This window comes from Phasianus colchicus, chromosome Z, assembly GCF_987193195.1.
Source record: "Phasianus colchicus chromosome Z, bPhaCol1.hap1.1, whole genome shotgun sequence".
Taxonomy (NCBI): Eukaryota; Metazoa; Chordata; class Aves; order Galliformes; family Phasianidae; genus Phasianus; species Phasianus colchicus.
Genome location: NC_143476.1, coordinates 78898399 through 78916543, shown reverse-complemented (window position 1 = coordinate 78916543; position 18145 = coordinate 78898399). Strand labels below are relative to the sequence as shown.

Sequence of the window (18145 nt, the reverse complement as noted above, 5' to 3'; positions counted from 1 at the left end):
ATTTTTGAAAGGAAAGGAAATTGACAATTGGAAGTAATTCCCAAAGATTGTGGTAAGTTCTGCAGCACTTGGAGTCTTCAGACCAAGCCTGGATACTATCCTAAAAATACACTCTCTGTCAAGCTCCAACTATGGAGTTAAACATCAGAATCTATGGACTGGATAAACATGCAGCCAGCTGAGATGATCATTTTCTCCCTTTGCTTCAAAATCTAGAGATCAATACTTTTCCCTCAGCCAACATGCTGTACAGATCTTTTCACTGAGGGAAGGTCCATATAAAATGCTGGTCTGGCAGCAGTTTAAATCTCAAAAGCTTTAGGAAAACAGATCTGCAGAAAATAGAACTATTAGAACTATTAGTAGGCACAGAATGTAGTATTAGGGGCCAGAATCAGTCTTTAAAACAAAACAAAACAAAAAAATAATTAAAAAAAAAAATACATACTCATACCCAACGTTAAAGTTAGAACCCTCTATGATTTTACAGGAGAACACAGAAAACAAATGGTTTGCTCCAGCAAAGCACATTTATCTATGTGCTTAAATACATTTTAAGATAACATGTTTAGGACCAGAAGAGGGTTTTATGTCACACACGGATTCACCAGGACTGAAGCACAGGCATGCATATGCACCAGTTTGTAAAGCTGAGCTTAAGCACTATGCTGTGAAAAAAAATTAGCAAGTACATTTAGATTGATGCAGTCATAGAAAGCTGGAATTGCTGAACACTGGAGGAAGACATGTGCATCCACTACTAAGATGGCAGATGCCTTTGTCTTCAATATCCTGTTTGAGCTCCATGCATTCTGGGTTCAGAGATGAACTGATTGAGTGCTGGCAGGCACAGATTTATTCCTTATGCATAAATTGATACCCTCATTATTTTACTCCCCTATGACACATAATTACCTCGTCAAGCATCCTTTATTTGTTCTGAATCTGTTCTGACGTAATTCATCTTTTGACCATAGAGCTTCCTGCCTACACACTCAGCTGAATACTCTAAAATACCTTTTAATTTTTCCTACTCTTTTGTTATTAATCCAGTCCTTAGCGGATGGTCACATTCCCTTTGATTTGGACTCTCTATTTCAAATTCAGATTGCCCTGCCACTTCATTTCCAAACAGGTTTAGTAGCAGAAATGAGTTGTTTACACTTCACTGATATTTCAAACGGAGCTCAGTTGCATGACCCTTGTCTGTATGCAAATTTGCAGATAAAGTCACATAAATCTTTTGTTTAAGAGACTAACAAGCATTCAAAAATAAGTCAAAATTGAATCAGATTATCCAACAAAAAGCTTGTTTGCATAGCGAAAAAAAAGAATGCATCTCTGTGAAAATACATACCTGAAAAAAAGACTTCACTGACCTTATCACATGTAACTCTGCTTGTGGTAGAAAATATGAAGAAAAACCCATACCTTTCCCCATATTCCTCCCACGGTGCCATCATTAAAGAGGATCTACATCACTGACCGCATGAAACCACGCTTTGCTCAGCTGTACACAAATATCTCATGCGCACACAGTAACTGCTAGAATAAGCCCACTTTAACATTCCTCAGGGTGTCTTTGTGATAGCAGCACAAACCTTGTTCACCCTCCCTTGTAATTTCCAGTCTCTGCATGCCTCAAACTAATAATTATTCTCATTAAGGGTTTTACTAAGAGGAACACAAACCATGCTGCGTGGCAGCCACCTACATGACTGTGCTCACAGAAACCCAGTACATATCAGAATCTTAGTGGATTTTGTTGCAGTTTTGATAAAAGTGACAGAGCGTGAGGATGTGCCAGCTTCTCAGCTCGCAACTTGATCCTGGCAGCACCACTCTGGTGACTAGCACATAGCTCTCTCATAGAGGCCTCTGCTATCCACATTTAATGGTCTCGCTGGGGATCTGGTGCCGATGGTTCTGATCCCAGTTTTGCAAGCACTGGCAGCAGTCCAAACACATCAGAATGTGCCACACCTGTAGATACTAATGGTTAGCCATCTTTGCTACTAGACAAAAACAACTCTACTAATTGAAGCCATGTAGTCATACTGTAACTACACCCAGTTCTACACCGTCAGTGCAACTCACTCTCAATAATCAAACAGAATCACAATGGTGGCAGTGCCATTGATGTAAATGCTGAAACTGCAGCAGTTCAGTCTCCATCTCTCCTTACAGCATCAGGCAACCTTCAGTCTCCTGACCCTCCCATGCCTCAAATGCTTTTGCAGCAAAGGACACGCAGTGAGAGCTTAAGGAATAAATCAAAAGTCTAGCTGGTCTGCGAAAAGTGCTGTGAGACTTCTACCTTATGAATAAACTGAGATGAAAAGTCTCGTATTAACATGCTACAAACTATGAGCCAGGCAGCCAGAAAACCTGAGCTTGCAGAATGCAGTCAGCCCTTCAGAATAGATGTAAGCTTGTATCCCACAGCTATAAAACCCAGCCCTCAAAGCCGGAATGAAAGCTTTCAGCAGGAAAGGTTTCTAACCCCCAGTGCTGCGAAATACACTGCAAGACTCTGAACCTAGGACACAGAAGAGTGCTGCTTGCCGTAGCCCAGAACTGTGCAGGAGAGAGGTCAGCTGGTCAGTGAATCTAAGCAAGAAGAAAGTGAGGAGTCTCAACCTCTCATCCCATGAGCGTGCACTCTAGCCCACTGCCTCTGCCTCTACAACTTTGGGGCAGCCCACTGTCCATGCAGATAAGCTGGGAGAAGTGCATGGAAGGTGCAGCTGGGACACAGCCTGCACTAGGCCCTGCAGCATCCTGCTGGGACATCTGTATTCCTTCCTAGGCCAAAGCTTGTCTGTCTAAATGGCACCCCATTAGTCGGTCAGGAACATCGGTCAGTTGGGCACAGATTCCCCAGCAAGATGATTTACATCACTGTTTCCAGCTGAGTAGCCATGTACTTTCTCAATGGTGTTGGTAGAGTGATTTTTATTTACAACTCTGTAAAACATAGGCTCAGCTTTGACAGTCACATTATCACCTCTATTTTTCCCATTTTGCTTCTTTGCTCATACAAAAATAAATATGTACAGGTATCTTTTTATGTTTTTTGTTTGTTTGAAGTTTTTCACATCTTCAAGAACTATTTATTGACATGTTTGAGAACTGAACTGAGAAACCCTGCCCTAAACTAAAAGACATGCATAGCCCTTTCAAAGCTATTGATGACTTTTCTGTTTTTCCCCATCTGTGAAAGATCTCAGGTGGACTCCAACAGAACTAAACTTTGTTTAAAAAATAGTAACACATTCAAGAAGCATCAGCTCAAGCAGCAAAACTGAGAGATCCATTATAGCTTTCAAAAAGAAAACATGATGTAACTAATTGCATTAAAATTTGCTTTAAAAAAAAATTTGTTCTTAGGCTATTTTAGTTGAGCAAGAAGGTAGGATTTTTTTTTCGTGTCTGAGTCATCAAAGCCTGACAACATGACAGAACATTAATGGCAGCAGAACTCCACAGGACCTCATGTGGGGAAAAAGCCATTCCTCTGTGCAGAGCTTTCAAGAGAGGAGGAGGAGAAGGAAGTCTTTGAGCACAAAGCAAAAGGCCTCTTCACTATTTTGTCAGATTCTGAGCCCTCAACAGCAGACAGCAGATTTGCTTTTGGAATGTAAGAAATTATATGCAGGTGGGTAAGAAACCCATGCAGGTATACTGGTCTCATTTCCAGATTGCAAAGTCTAGCATTAAATGGCCATTACTGGCAACACCAGAGAGAACTGAAGTGGTACTGCTTGCTCAGGACAAAAGTGCCACGTGGCATTTCTCCCCTCTCCAGCAAAGTACACAGATTTGGCAAATAAGTGTAACTGTTAAAAAAAAAAAAAAAAAAAAAAAAAAAAACAACTCCTCTGCAGGTGGATGCACATATATAAGCCAGAATTTGAATCCTTACGTCCTTTCCTCCCTCCTCCATTCAATTTTAATCATATTTGCAAGAACACTGATTAATTCTGGAGCCATAAGTCAGCACATGCTGACTTTGGCTTTTCAAGGATGCTGAGAATTCATTGCTCCAGTGGGAGCTGTGGATGTCTCATGCGTCACTGAATCATAAAAATCATGACTTCCAAAACCTTGAAAAGTTGCTCTAGTACATCCAGCTAATCCTGAGGCAGGATCAGCTACACAAAGATCAAAAATCCAAACCAATCTGGTAAATATTCAGCTTACTCTGTTTTTACAAGCCTCCAGTGATGAAGATTGCAAAACCTTCCTCTGTATCCATAGTACGTAAGTATCCTTACACACTCTTGTTAATCTCAAAAATAGATGTCACCAAAAACACTGGCATTAAGGTGCGTTATTCAAGTGTTCATCATGTCCAATAAAGATCAATTGTTTGCCAGCAAAAAAGCTTCCATGCAAAACAGGAAACATTCCACGGTACTTCACTCTTCAGTGATTTTCTTTTGTGACAAAACTATTTTAAAAGGTTTATTTTTCTTTTACATACCAGCCATTTGTTTCTGCCTCCGGATTACAATTTACCATTCTCTCAGTTGTGCTAATGTATCTGTTGTGACAAAATGAAAGGCAGCAAGTGGAAGCATTCTGGATTAAAAGAAATAAATCAACCATTTTTAGTTCTGCCTCATCCCAGATGGCCCCAGTAGATTAAGGAGAATTGGTTTATAAGAGGATCTTATAAACTTTTGAATTGGAGCAACAAAGGAACAAATGAACTAAAGTACAAGCGTGGACTGGCTGGGAAAGAACTCCTTCAATTTGATCCTCAGTTCTCAGATACTCTCAAGCCAGCAGTCGTGTGCTCGTAAAACTGGCATTACTGATTACAAACAGAAAATCTGGGCAATGTTGGGTGAAAAAAGCAAATTTAAGTATTCATAGTCTCAAAGGAACACAGGTGGGAATTCATTTGCCAGGATCCTGAATGGACATATTACACAACCCACGAGCTGTCATGTTGCAGGTACAACGTATGTTAACACCCAACAGTTCTATATTTACTCTTCTGAAATGCTTTTTGATTACTCAGTCATCTCCAATTGCTTTATACAGTTTGGAAATGCATGTAATCAGATGACACAGACTACCATACTATGGCCAGATGAATATTTTATTGTAAATGATCACAGCACAAGTACTCCGCAGGGTCACAAGGGACCAAATGTCTTCACTCCTCTATTAAGCTGTTGCTGGGCTTCTGGGTTTCATTTTAAAGAGGAGGCAGAAACAAGCTCAAAAGTGGCCTTTCCTAACCTCTCTTCAAAGGACATTTCAGTTGTACTTATCAAATATATATACTTCTATGTTTATACAAAAATTTAATGGGATATTTAATGGCAGCAAGTGCTATGGTTCTGACGGTGATTAATATTGAACATCCTCTTTTTTTTTCTTGTTATGTTTTTAGCCATTGCTCTTAGGACATTAACACAACAAGGAATACATCAGCTGGTAAAGGCTTCAGTGACTTCTTTATTATCAGATCTTGCTAACAAAGCAACACTAGGATTTTGGCTAATCTCTTGGTCAGTGTGTTGGGGAATGGAAGTGGGAAAAGAACAGAACTGAAAGTCTGAACTGAAAGTCCCTAAGTGGCCATGTCATAGATCATAGAATCTTTTGAGTTAGAATGGACCCTTAAAGGTCATCTAGTCCAACTTCCCTACAATAAACAGGGACATTCGCTCCCAGATACGGTTGCTCAGAGCCTGGTCCAGCCTGACACTGGCTCCAAGGATATGGATTCCGTTCCATTGCCTCACCACCACTGTTAAAACCTTCTTCCTTACATCAAATCTAAATCCCCCCTCTTTCAGGTTGAAACCTTATCCCCTTGTCCTATCACATCACACACAGTGAAAGACACTGTCCTCTTCCTTCTTATAGATTCTCTTTAGATACTGAAAGGCCTCTACCAGATCTTCCAGAGCCTTCTTCATGCTGAATAGCCCCAGCTCTCTCAGCTTGTCCTTGTAGGAGAGGTGTTCCATTCCTTGCATCACTTTTACAGCCCTCCTCTGGATGCACTTCAGGAAGTCCATGCCTCTCCTGTACTGAGGACTGCGCATCTGGACACAGTACTCCAGGCGAGGTCTCAGTAGTGCAGAGTAGAGGGAGAGGGCCATGTCATGACTAGAGAAGGTCTCGTAACATATGTAATAGAGGGGAAAATAGAAGGGAATAGAACTGCCACTGCCTCCTAATCAGTCTGAGTGCTGTTCAGATGTCAATCAGTTCAACCTTTTGTGGGCCAAAGAGAAATGAGGCTGAATGCTCATTTATACGAATACAGGTGAGTTGCTAGACTTTACCTGCTTGTGGCAATTGGTTTTGGAGCCCTTTCCAAACAGAAATCTGGCTGTTCAGCAAACTCTGAGAAATCCCAGCAATGATAGTGAGAAGGGGCTATAGAAATAAGAACAGGACCTTATTCCATTGCCTGTTAAACACAAAGCCTCTCTTTTTGTAAGAAAATGTCTGTCACCAATAAAAGAAATAGATAATGCTATTTTTTTTTCCTTCTCATCTGCTTTAAAAGATACTTTTAAAAATTCTTAAAAAAAAAAAAAAAAAAAAAGGTTGTAGTTTATTTACCCATTATGTTTGATTCATTGTATTAGAACCACTGAAATCAGGTGTTAAGAACTGACCAGGGATTGGTCACTTTCATGTAATAATCCATCAAAGATTCTTTCTGTTTTGTATCTCCAAAATTTTTCTTGACATTTACTGACCTGTGCTCTTTATCATGTCATGATCTGTGTTGTCAAGCATTTCCAGAGTGAAGCTATTATTGTGGGTTTTTTTTCTCCTTACAAGTCAGATAATTCCCATTGCATGGAGTTAAAAATTTTCTACTGTTGTACTGAATTATCTGTTTCACAATCAGCAAACATTTCTATTTTACTGTTCTGCAGAACCCACCTATGGAACTGATGGAACCAAATAGAAAGTGTGTCAGCTGGTTTTGATTCCAACAAACACATAACCCTAATGACACCACATCATGAATGCCCCTCTCATACTTTCCAAGTTGCAAGAAATATGGCTCAGATAGACCTCATTTGTACAAGTAATCACACCATTATAGAACCTTACATGAATAAATATCATACAGAAAAACAAGCCAGCATTGTCATCAGTGAAATCACCATTCATCAAATATTTTTTGATACATTTTTTTCAGTCAAGTTCTCTTGCCCAAGCCTATAGCTGAGAAACCTATCTGTACTGGAAGGAGTAATTTTACACGATGCAGAGGAAAATGGCTTGGGCCAGGAAGTACTGAGGCATCTTCCAAAAGAAATCCTTCATAAGTAACATACATCTTCTTCAGTGGTGGTGGCTGGGATGTAATTTCTTACCACCTGAGTCCTGTAGGTAATCATACAAATTAAGATAAAGCCATCTGTACTATTAATACTATGCCCATTAAAAATTCTGCCACTTACAAAGGCTACAACTTACTTGTCATTATCACACTTAATAGTTACTCTCCCACCTCCTGAAGGCAGACAGCTTAAGCTTTTTTATGCCAAATTGATGTCATGTTTTGAACACCACCAAGGATAAAGCCTTGGGCAGACAACAGGCTGGGGGCTCACCATTCCTGCCTTCCGGCAACTCCAGTTACTCACAGCCTCCTGTACATATGCCCTGAACATGCTACCATGCTGCCCACAGCAACACTCTGCTTCTAGGGAGCAGCTTACAGGTATAGTGTGGACCAGACTTGTTAAGCTGATTTGACAAGTGCCTGCGGGGGCATGGCTGCAGGCAGCTATCATCTCCTTGTGTGTAAGGAGCTTTGTGTGCTCTGCAGATCCTTTTCTTTCTCTCCAAAGCATAGTGCTTATGAGTTCAGCCTTTTTCCAGCAGGCAGCAAAGCACCAAGATGCTCTCAAAGTCCTAAATGATCTTGCAGGTCCTTTCCTACCTTGTGATTCTATGATTCAGCAGAAAGCTGAGAATAAGATCAAAGGAACCACAGTCAATCAAACAGGTGGAATAAATCATATGCTGACACAAGAGCTATTGGACTCTGGAATCTGAATCCATACATGCCCATGAAGAATCACGCAATCCTTGGACACCCAGCAGTGGTATCCAACATAACTACCCCATAAGAAACTGGGAGTGAGACAGGTGAGCAGAGCAGAACAGTATGAGAATGGATCCTACCTCACGGTCATGGGCCAACGCAGACCTCAGGAGAACAAATAAAAAAACGTTTCAATGAAAGACAGTGCATGTTTTAAAACTGCTGTCTTGAAAAATCCTGTCTTCTGGGTGCCCAGCACCACCCCAACAGAGTAGAAATACTCCCACTTCCTCCCCATGCTAATAAGGAAAATAGGAAGGAACTGCAGCAATGCGTTTTGTACTAAGCTCTCAAGGTTTTGCAGTGATTTTCCAACCTGTTATCAGGGGCTAACTACCGTATTTTCTGATGGGTCTTATGACAGATGGCATTTGTTTCACAACCCCACTGCCTGGAATCACAGCATGTGAGAATCCTTTTTGCTCTGAAGTTATGGAAACAAGCCAGGGAAGAGGAAGCCTAAAAGAAAACAAATAATAAGACAACAGAAAAGTCTTCAATGATTAATTTTTAACATCGTGTTCATTTCTACTCAGAATTTCAATTTATTTAATTTGGCTATCCTTTTTAATCATTTGATATTCTAAGTATTATAATAAAAATAGAAAAAAAAATCAAAATAGAAGAAAAAAATTAGATGCCATTTTGGCTTCAGAGGGCATTTTAAAACTTTAATATAAAGGACAACTCCACAGAACAGTATAAAAGCATGCTACAGTTGGTGCAGCTGTACTCAATATTCACATCCAAAGAAACAAGCAATTACAGATGTAAATGGTTTAATTCTGGAAATGAAGGAAGAAAGCATGTGTACATGCAAGCACAAAAATATAAAAAGCACTGGCTTCACTGTAAGATAAAAGGACAACTTTTTCTAACTTTGGCCATCTGCCAAGCCAGCTGAGCACAAACTTCTATCACTTTGATGCCAAGGAGCCAAATGAAGGTACCTCACCAGGGCTTCTCAACTGTGGGTCCTGCACTGTGCTGGGGAAAAGATCCCAAGAACTTGTGTCATCTGTATCTCATCTCATTGATTTCTGCCCCTCAACCTGAAACCAGTCACCATCAGACTGTTTTCATTTCATTCATGTTAGCTTATCTCTCCCACACCTTGCTCACATACTCATCCCAACCCAATACCAAATTTTGGCTATCTTAGGAAATTCAACTACTGACACCCATCACACATAGTATGGATATACACTAGTCCACCTCATGGCTCCACATGTATAACAGTTCCCACCACATGTCCAGGAAGATAAACTAAGAGACTGACTTCCTCTAGGGGACAAACAGAATCTGCTTTCAGAAGTCCTACCGAGACAGGCAAGATCAGAAAGCACATAGGAAAAGAGACTTATTCATCAATGATTTACACCTAGGATAGGAAGCAATTGCTGAGTTTCATCTCCAGAGAAGTTGTTGCCATCCTAAACTGTCCACAGCCCATGTTTCCTCCAGCAGATTCAGTCGAGATTTGCCATCATGTGTTGCTTGGGACCTTCAAAAGAGCTCTCTTCCAGGTGCAGGAGAGTTGATGGTTTCACTTGCTCCTGATAGCTCAGCCCCATGCTAAAAAACTCAAATTCTACAGCATGTAATATTTGAATGATGCAAGGAAGATGAGACTAAATGGCAAGGAACACCAATAAATAATTTAAAAAAAATGGCTGTGTATGGAAGAAATATCCTGAAATCAAACATAGAGGACAATCAGATTGGGTCCACTGGTAGGAATTTTCACTAATATTTAACTCTGCCATAGCCCTGCAGCATGAGTGAAAAAACAAAGCAGTTTTGAACAAAAACTTGTTTTGAGTAACTAGAAAAAATGAGCAAAAAAGTACACATCACTCTCAGGGAAAGAAGAGCAGCTAGGTGGAAGGCACAATACTTAATGCACTTTTAGCTGCTAGCGCTATCACTTTACTGCATGACCTATAACATAGATTTGCATAACACTGCTGTTTCCACTGAAACAGACAATACAATAAATCCAAATTACGTAATGGAAAAGATAAAATGTAGATTTTTTCATTTATGTAGCCTGAAAAATTAATGCTTTTTTTCCCCGTACCTGTAGATGCTTCAAAATTAAACTAAATCTCACCTCTATTTGAATCTTTTGCTACTGAATACAGAACAAAGCAATTTCCATTTCCTTTCAAATCAAACTGCTCTAAGTGGTTCTAATTTTTTTGTTCCATCAAGCGATATTACAAGGAGTCTGCAGAGGCAAAGAACAGACTAGTAAAGTATACAAAACTGCACTGCTGTTTGCCAAGCACCTTGCTCAGTGTGTTACACAATGCATTACCCACAGGCAGACATACCAATCACAACTTAGCAATCCACCCAACAAAGCTGAAATGGAAAATGGTTAAAAAAATTATTGCCTTAGAAAAAAAGCACAGGGAAATTGCCATTTTTCCAGTAGAAGAACATCCAAGTAATAGAAATTGCGAATAATTACAGCTCTGATTTGAGAGAATAAAAAAACAGGAAGTAACATAGTGGGGGACAAAATCATATAGGAAAATACAGAGATTTTCAGTTAACTGAAAAAATTAAGCATCTAGCTAATGTTCAGCATAGACAATTAAACAGTGTTCTCTAACTTTTTGCTCTTTTAAAATTCAAATAATCTTAAATGAGATGTTTTAAAAGAGCTACTTTGAATTTGTCATAACATTTCAATATTTTTAAAATATTAAACTAGAAAATATCAAGAAAATATGTTTTCCTACCTGTTTTCTTCACTTTCAGCTACTAATCACTTGGGACCTAACTTCAAAAATAGCATCAATGCTTCTCAAAAATTTCTTTTTTCCAGCAAATTTTCATTTAGCATCAGAATTCCTCTCTGCTGTACGTCTCTTTATCTGAGATTCAACCGTGTCTACTTCCTACTGCTTTTTCTTTACATGAGCAACCATCCTCTCACATGCAATGAAACCCCTCCATTTCCTTCTCCACCAATCTTTATGTCCAAAACTAGTTTTATTGTTTTGTATCAAACTGATACACAGTACTAAACTCTTATTACGCTGCTGTTATTCCTTGCTATGTTTGTTCTCTAGAGTACATTTTAAAACTTTATATAAACAACAAACAAAATGAAGAACTGACAATCAGTATAAAGGTCTTGTTTGGGTCTTAGTTATGGGCTTGAGCTTCCATGCTCACTCTGGTTCATGCTGTTCCACTGATGTCTAAAGCATCTGATCTGGGTTAGCAACTATAACTCATCTTTTTGTGAGACTGGTGAATGGTATACAGCAGCAGTGCAGAGTGGTTGCTGAATAGCTACAACAGAAAAAAGTCATAGCAAAGGCCAGACCAGCAGCCAGACCAAGCTATGCAAGTCCAGGACCTTCAAATACCAACTCTCCCAGCTGCAACAACTGCTTTATCTCACAGGAGGAAACTTATTATCTGTTATACGTTTTCTGGCTTCTAGTTCCGACTTCACATAGCAAAATCAGCTTTATTAATCAATTGGATCCCAGGGGCAATATCCACTAAATAGTATCCTAAGCATAGCTGTGAAGCATTTAGCAGCAGCAGTGTTCATAGAATCTCATGGAAGGTTGGAAAAGATCGCCTAGCCCATGGGTGTCTGACCTGTTGGCTTGTCTGGACTGCATTTACCAACTAGAAATTGTTTTGGGCCAATATATTTAGGTCACTCCAAAAGTAATGCCTCCCACTTATTTCCATGGAAATAACAATCTATACAAGGCATACAGTAACACTATTCAATAGAGAAAATTCTCAGCTGTTTTTCATCACAGTCACCACAAGTTATGCATTTTCTCCAGCAATGAATAAGAGCATGCATACTTTGCTCTTAACAATCTGACCCACTGTCATCACTGATGAAACAGCACATACAGAAGAAGCTGGACATCAGCCAGAGTGTGCACTTGCAGCCCGGAAGGCCAACTGTGTTCTGAGCTGCATTAAAAAAGGGATGGCCAGCAGGAAGAGGGAGGTGATTGTCCATCCGCCTCTATTTGGCTCTCGTGAGGCCCCATCTGCAGTACTTCATCCAGTCCTGGGGTCCCCAGCAGAGGAAGGACATGGAGCTCTTGGGTTGGGTCCAGAGGAGGGCCTCTAGGATGATCAGAGGGCTAGAGCATCTCTCCTATGAGGAAAGGTTGAGGGAACTGGGCTTGTTTAGCTTGGAGAAAGCTCCAGGGAGACCTCACTGTGGCCTTGCAGTACTTCAAGGGAGCTTAAAAACAGGAGGGGAAACAGCTATTTACATGGGTTAATGGTGATAGGACAAGGGGGAATGGTTTTAAACTGAGACAGGAGAGGTTTAGGTTAGATATTAGGAGGAAGTTTTTCACACAGAGGGTGGTGACACACTGGAACAGATTGCCCAAGGAGGTTGTGGATGCCCCATCAAGGCCAGAATGGATGCGGCCCTGGGCAGCCTGGTCTGGTGGTTGGTGACCCTGCACATAGCAGGGGGTTGAAATTAGATGATCTTTGTGGTCCCTTTCAAGCCAGACCATTCTATAATACGATATGATTCTATACAGCTTCACTGTGCTCACATTTGCTGTATGGTTTCAATAACAATTAAGCATCAGTGAATGTCAGTGGGTGCAATTTTTCTGCATGGAGGAATTCAGTGACACACCTTTGCTTCATACACACTTCACTGGCAGACACCATTGCACCAGGCTGCCCCTCTGCTGCCATTTGTCACACAGCAACAACATGTAAAGGAATATTGGTGGGAAGGTTCAGCCTTTATCACCAATATCTGCCTCGGACATCATAGTCCAACATAATAAAACAGGAGGCATTACTTCCAGAGCAACCCTTGCAAAATATACAATATTATTAATACAAGTAACAAAACATTTTAACTTGAATTATTTTTCTTAAGACATTTAAAGAAAGAGAGAGGAACAAAAACATAAAAGAAATAGGATATTTGACCTTGTTTCTGTGAAACTAACACACCAGCCTGGTTTGATGGTGGTGGCTGCAATTCATAGTAAGGTTTCAAGGTGTTTATCAGAGATTTTTGATGGAATTTTACTCTTCCAGTACTTCATCCTTGACAATAATTGCTCAAAATGTGTGTACTGGCAAAAAGCAGTGACATGAATAAGGTGCAACTGTAAAGCAAAGGTTATTCTTCTCTGCTAAGGATTCGGAAAGGGATTCGGAAAGTCCAGTAGAGACATGATCAGATTTTTGACTTTAATATCTGATTGCAACTCTGTACATTTCATCTAAAATGTGCAGGTCATGTATTTATATCAACTGCAAATGGTCTTGTGAACATAAATGGATGACATTTTGTCAGTCTTGAAACCCCAAGCTGGGATGTAGCTGACACACCCGAGGGATGGGACGCCATCCAGAGGGATCCGGACAGGCTTGAGCAGCATGGCCTGCAGGGTGCAGGTGGTGATTCTGCCCCTATAGTCAGTGCTGGTTAGACCTCACTTGGAGTACTGTGTTCAGATGTGGCATCCTCAGTACAGGAGATACATGGACCTGCTGGAACACGTCCAGAGGAAGGCCACAAAATTGATCCAAGGCTTGTAGCACTTTTCCTTACACAGACAGGCTAAGAGAGCTTGGGCTGTTCAACTTGAAGAAGAGAAGGCTCCAGGGTGACTTGAGAGCAGCCTTTCAGAATCTAAAGGGGAGCTACAGGAAAGAAGGGGACAGACTCTTTAGCAGAGTCTATTGTGACAGAATAAGGGGAAATTGTCTCAAGCTTAAAGAGAGTAGATTTAAGTAAGGTGTAAGGGAAAAGTCTATCATAGTGAAGGTGGTGAGGCACTGGAATTGATTGCCCAGAAATGTGGTGGGAGCCTGGAGATTTTCAAAGCCAAGCTGGACCAGGCTCTCAGCACCTGACTAAGCTGTGGATGTCCCTATTTGATGAAGAGGAGTTGGATTTGATGACCTTTAAAGATCCTTCCAACTCCAAGGATTCCATGATTCTGTGATTCTGTTTTCAAATTCCTTTATCAAAACAGAAAGCACATCTGCATGTTCTTTGCTATTCAGAGTCTTGTGTTTAGCCAGTGTAACAACATGCATACAGGTATTTGCCATCACTTGAGCCAGCACTGCACACCATTGCCCTCCCTGTGCCTTGCTTTGCGTTGACACAGAGTTAACAATGCGCTAACTGGCTGTTGCTGAGCAATGGATGCATGCCTGGAGCTGGTCAGCAGAGAAGAGCAGTTGCCCTTAAATTGCAGAGAGGGGATGAGCTGCATTAAGAGCAGTGGTGGGCTGCATGCATGCCTCATCTAGTCCAACCGTCCACCTACCACCAACATTTTCCCAATAAACCATGTCCCTTAGTACCATCTTAATGTTTCTGGAGCACCTCCACGGATGATGACTCAACCACCTCCCTGGGCAGCCCCTTCCAGCATCTGACTGCTCTTTTGGAGCAGAAACTTTTCCTAACATCCAACTTAAACCTCCCCATGTGCAACTTGAGGCCATTCTCTCTACTCCCATTCCTAGTTATGGACAACCTCAATCCTTTTGGGTTCACAGAACCACAGAATCACAGAATTGCCAGGGTTGGAAGGGACCTCAAGGATCATGAATCTCCAACCCCCCTGCCACATGCAGGGCCACCAACCTTCCCACCTAATGCTAGACCAGGCTGCCCAGGGCCCCATGTAATCTGGCCTTGAAGCTGTATACTCTTCAAGCTGTATACTTGCCATGTTTACAGATAACTCATTAAGAAGTTATAAGAAAAGCATCAACTTACTCTAGATCAGGAAGTGGTTGGTCAAAATCATGAAACTCCTCGGGTAAGGTAATAGCATTGTAAGCAGCCTCTCTGTTTTCCTGAGGCAAATCCACAAGTTCTTTTCCATACAGTCCTTTACTAACAAGCCAAAAGCATTCCCTCAAGTCCTATATCATAGAATCATAGAATGGTTTGGGCTGGAAGGGACCTTTAAGACCAATTAGTTTCAATTGGTCAATTGGTCAATTGGAAATAGTTCAATTTCAATTCCTGCCTGTTATTGGCAGGAACATCTCCCTCTAGACCAATTTGCTCAAAACCCCATCCCGGTCTTGAATGCTTCCAGAGAGGGAGCATTCACAATCTTGCTGGGCAACCTGTTCCAGTGTCTCACCATCCTCACAGTGAAGAATTTCTTCCCAATATCTAGTCAAAATCTACCCTCTTCCAATTTACAAGCATTTCCCTTTCTCCTGTCCCTACATGCCCTTATAAAAATTCCTCCTCAGCTTTCCTGTAGGCCCCCTTCAGGTACTGGAAGGCTGCTATAAGGTCTCCTTGGAGCCTTCTCCAGGCTGAAGAGCCTCGCTCTTTAGTCCCATTCTCATAGAGGAGGTATTCCAGCCCTCTGATCATCTTTGTGGCCCTTCTCTGGACCTGCTCCATCAACTTCATCTCCTTCTTGTGTTGGCGGCTCCAGAACTGGATACAGTTCTCCAGAAGGGGTCTCATGAGAGCACAGGGGCAGAATCACCTCTCTTGACTTGCTGGTCACACTTCTCTTGATGCAACTCAGTACACAGTTGATCTTCTGGGCTTCAAGTGCACATTGCTGGTTCATGTTAAATCTTTCATCAATTGACACTCTCAAATCCTTCTCTTCAGGGCTGCTCTCAATCGATTCTCTGCCTAACCTGGATCTGTGCTTGAGATTGCCCTGACCCAGGCCCTTGCACTTGGCCTTGCTGTACTTCATAAAGTTGGCATGGGGCCACATATCATACCTGTCAAGATCCCTCTGGATAGTATCCCTATCCTCCAGTGTGTCAGCTGTCAACTACAATAAAGCCAGACAAAGTATCCAGGAGATAAAACACAAAAGCAACTGCTCTTCCACAACAAGAAATGATTGCTCTGGTCCCAAGTGGGGAGACATACTCTTGAGGCTCTTCCTGACAACGTGCTTCCACGCTGGCAAGTTCCATCCCCTGATGCAGGCAGGGCCCCAGCTTCTCAGTAACGAGTGGGGCTGTGAATAAATACTGCAAGTGTGCCTGTTTCCTTCTAGCAGGTCTCAGGAGACCAGACACGAGCAGCCCAGCCAGAAAGAGGGTGCAGTGTGCTGTCCTGCCCTTCCATCTCTGGTGAAGAATAAAGTTACATGTACAAGGAAATGCACAGCCTCTGCAAGTTCAGGTTAGAAGCCATGGTGTTCATCTAAACAAAAAACTGGGAGGAATCTGCCAACTAATTATCTCTCTCCTTGTTCAAAGGCTGATAAAGCTAATCTTATAACCAGTCAGCTTTCTTACTCCTGTTTCTCTGAGACTGTTGTAAAACTTCACTGATCTGATGGCAGGAAGCCCGTCTCTTACTTCCAGCCTAAATTTGTTTAGTCAGTTTATAGCTGTTTCTGTTGCGAGAACACTGGCCTTTAGCCTAAACTGTTCTTTTTCCTCCCTGGTATTTATTCTCCTGTGATATTTATAGACAGTAATCACATGGCCTTTCAGGCTTCATTGTGCAAGGATAAACAAGACAAGCACTCCCATGTCTTCAGCAATTCATTCCCAGTTATCCAAATAATCTCTCTTGCACCTGTTCCAGGTTTAACCTACTCCCAGCACAGGAATGACCAGAATTGCACAGGATGTCCAAAGATATCTTACCAGCACCTCAGGAAACATCATCACAGCCTTTCTGTGAGTGCTGGAAATGCCTCGGTGCATATCAAGATGATGCTGCTCATTTTCCCAGACACCTTCCACTGAGGACTTAGCTTCATCCAGCCACAAGTGACACTACACCTTGCCTTGCTGCCCCAGCTGATTATATTCCACCGTACCAGAGCATGTTCCCATCCCAGATCATCTCTAAATTCTGCAGATCCTAAGGTCATGCAATTCCTTCTGTATGTTACTCTTCTACTATGATGACAATGAAACTGTGTTAACAGCAGATTCCATTAGCACTCTCCTGTAGTTGAACCTAGGGTCCTTCATGGAAATACTGAAGATCAATAGTCTCTTTATGGAATGGTACCATTACCTTCTCCTTCATCTGGTACTTCCAACCAATTGCACTTCCATTTCTGATTTTTAAATTCCATTTTGCTTGATGATAACCTATTTTACACTTACTTGCTTGCATCAATGAAATGCAGCAATTCAGTTTTCCTGTTAAATTTTCACAAAATTAGTTACAAAAATGAATCAAGAAAGTTTGCTGCAATCCACCTCAAAAACCTCATCAACATTTATCCAACTTTCCATAAATCTTTCTATCTTTAATTATCACTTCTTTCTAGTTGAGCTCTACATCAAATCTTCTCTCAAAACTTTATGGAGGCTCCAATCATTTCCCAATTTTAGATAGGGATGCTACATTTGCTGTTCTCCACTATAAAACATTGCTTTCATAGATCTCTTTCAGTATGTGCAATGCTTATGCATTTAGCAACTATACCATACAGATTACTCTCCTCTTTGGTTGTATTCAGCTTTTCTAAGATGTTTACCCCAACTCTAAGAAGGCTGCAAGAGGAATCCTGACAGTTAAGACAGTGGTAACTCAGCTGCAGAATGGTTCATGTAACATCCCAGGCTTTTGGCCTTACAGAGTAGGGTTCAGAGATCTTTTTGTAAAAGCTTGTGCAAACCTAGAAACAGAATCTTGGGGATTGGAAGAGACCTCTGGGGATCATCTAGTCCAACCACTTTACTAAAGAATGTTCCCTAGAGTAGGTTACATAGGAAGTTCCAAGCGAGTTTTGAATACTTCTAGAGAAGGAGACTTCACAACCCCCATGGGCAGGCTGTTCTAGTGCTCTATCACCCTCATAGTTAAGAAGTTTTTCATCATGTTTGAATGGACCAATGAAACATGCCCATGTTTGAATGTTCCAGTGTCCTGTTGCTTTGCAGCAAAAAGCCTGTCCACATCCATTTGATTCCTGTACTGTCAATATTTATAAATGGTGATAAGATCCCCCTCAGACTTCTCTAGGCTAAACCATCCCAGTCTTTCAACATAAGGAAGATGTTCCAGGCCCCTCGAAGATCTTTCTT

The 18145-nt window shown here is 41.3% G+C and overlaps 1 protein-coding gene across 1 annotated transcript in view; it reads right to left on the bottom strand.

Annotated features, from left to right (window-relative positions):
• PLCXD3 (phosphatidylinositol specific phospholipase C X domain containing 3) overlaps positions 1-18145 on the bottom strand; it is a 96316-nt gene that overhangs the window by 7335 nt on the left and 70836 nt on the right. The gene's annotated exons all lie outside the window — the stretch shown is intronic.